Source organism: Brassica napus, chromosome A5 (genome assembly GCF_020379485.1).
Source record: "Brassica napus cultivar Da-Ae chromosome A5, Da-Ae, whole genome shotgun sequence".
NCBI lineage: Eukaryota > Viridiplantae > Streptophyta > Magnoliopsida > Brassicales > Brassicaceae > Brassica > Brassica napus.
Window position 1 is genome coordinate 18,604,959 of NC_063438.1, and position 2,643 is coordinate 18,607,601.

General features: G+C 39.7%; 1 pseudogene; it reads left to right on the plus strand.

The window, feature by feature from the left end:
- The first annotated feature begins 1,093 nt into the window (after window positions 1-1,093).
- The window catches only part of LOC125608647, a 3,562-nt pseudogene continuing 2,012 nt past the window's right edge, over window positions 1,094-2,643 (plus strand).

Consider the following 2,643-nt stretch of genomic DNA (forward strand, 5'->3'; position numbering starts at 1 on the left):
CTTCGGCTAAGGCCATATATTCTGATTCTGTCGTTGATAGTGCGACAATATGTTGGAGACCTGATCTCTATAGCTTATTATGTTGCCTCCGAGTTGAAACACATATCCTGTAACAGATCTTCTTCTATCCAAATCGGTTGCATAGTGTGCGTCACATAACCCTCGTACTTTGAAATCTTCTCCTTTAGTAAACAATAGGTCTGAATCTAGAGCTCCTCGTAGGTATCTCATCACCCACTACAACTCTTCCCAGTGTTGTCTTCCTTGCTTGCTCATGTAACGTCTGATCAAGCCCACTGTGAAACATAATTTCGGTCTAGATCCCACCATTGCGTACATCAAGCTTCCAACCGCTGATGCGTGTGGTACTTTCCTTATGATACTCGCTTACATGTCTTCTTCTTCTTGTGTCAAACTTTTAAGTTTAAATTGTGGTCCGACAGGAGTAACCACTGCTCTGCTCTTTGCCATGTTAAAAGTTTCCAGAACCTTCTATAAAATACTTTCTTTGCGATAGCTTTAGAGTTCATTTCTTCATGTCTTTAATAATATCCATCCCAAGTATTCTTGAAGCTGCTCGAAGGTTCTTCATCTCAAACTCTTCTTCACGCTATCTTTGATTCTCTTAATTTCTTTAGAATCCTTTGATGCTATCAACATGTCATCGAGGGGTCGTATGCGCTTCTGTCGTATGAGATAAATCCGAACCTTTCATGTAGAGACAAGGGTCGTATGCACTTCTGTCGAAGCCTTTTTGTTTCATGAAGCTGTCGAATATTCTATTCCATTGTCCTGGTGATTGTTTTAATTTGTAAAGAGATTTCAACACGACAAAACTTGATCTTCTTTCCCCTTCTCAACGAAACCTTCTGGTTGTGCCATAAAAATCTCCTCGTCCAACGTTCCGTATAAGAAAGTTGTTTCACGTCCAGTTGTTCTAAATCAAAATCGTAATTTGCAACAAGTGACAACATAATTCTGATCGCACGTGTTTCACCACTAGAGTAAACACCTCTGTGTAATTGATCCCTTCAACTTGTGAAAACCCCTTAGCTACTAATTAGCTTTACATCTCTGCTTCTCAACTTCAGGAATGCCTTCTTTCAGCTTGAAGACCCACCCACTTGCTGCCAATGATCTTCTTATTCTCTGGTTTTTCAACCAGCTTCCAAGTCTGATTTTTCTCCAAAGAGTCCATTTTTCTTGCATTCCTTCGTTCCATAACTTCCAGATTTTACTTCTTCCTTGCTTCTAAATAGAATTTAGGTTCATCCATATTTATCTCTTCTGTTGTAGCTAGAGCATAAGCCATGCAGTCTGAATCATCAAGCCTAGAAGGCTTCTTCACTTCTCTTCTGATTCTGTCTCTCGCAAGAATGTATTATCTAGATTTTCTCTCGTTAAGCTTCCATAACTTCTTCTTCACTTTCCGAGCTTAAGGATTCGGTTTCTTAGTTTTCTGATGCTGGAGAAACTCCACCTTGAACGTATCCTCTGTGTCTTCGTCAGTACTACATTTGAAGGCCTTATCAGCATTGGATTGAACATTACTTTCTTTGTTCTCTTCTTCATCTCGCTGATTCCTTTGATATCTTTAAATATATCTTCTTCATTAAAGATCACGTTTCTGCTTACTGAACATCTTAGCTCTTCTGGTAGTCAAATCCGATAGCCTTAGTCCCCTTAGGATATCCCATGAAAACTCATTTCATTGCTCTTGGACTGGTTTTGGCTTGAGTCCGTGAACATATGTTGTGCATCTGAACTTCCTTAGATGGTTTAGGTCAGCTTTAGTTCCAGACCAATCCTTCCGGTAGTTTGAAGTTAATTTTCTGAACTTGGAGATCGGTTGATCAAGTAGACAGCCGTCAAAGCTGCTCCCCCGCCCAGAACTTTTGCTCTAAGCATGCCTCTGTCAACATACACTGAACCTTCTCCATAATCATATGGTTCATGCGTTTTGATACTCTGTTGTTGTGGAGTATAGACGCATGTTATGTGTCGTTTAATCCCTGCTTCCTTACACAAAGTGTCATCTATGTATTCCAGAATTCTAATCCGTTATCTGTCCTAAGACACTTCACGTTCTTTCATGTTTCTGTCTCCATTCTGGCTTTCCATTCTTTCAAGTTCTTTAACACTTCATCCTTTAGGAAATAGATCCATACTTTCCTAGAAAAGTCATCAATTAATGTAACAAAGTAGTAGCATCCTCCTAGACTTTCAACCACCAAAGGTGAACCCCATAAATCGAATGGATGTATTCTAGGACTTCCTTAGACGTATGCTTGCCCTTTGAAAGCTTAACTTATGTGCTTTTCCCAAAATTCCCAAAACGCAATTCGCGGCAAAACTCCAGTGTCTCACATCCTTCTCCGCTTAAGTTATTCAATCTTTGACTAGGATATCATGCCTTAGACTTATATTTCCAACTCTAGAGTGCCATCTCCTTAGTCGATTGAGGTTTCGGCCTTGCGACTGCATCTTTCAACCATTCCTATCCATTCTTGTAAGTAATCAAAAGCCATCACATATTTTCAGAAAAATAACCTTCTGATTCCTTTGTAAAACTGCACCATGAGTCTTTGCCTTCATATGTGCATCCCAGCTTCTCCACAAACCTTAGGATATAAGGTTTTCTGA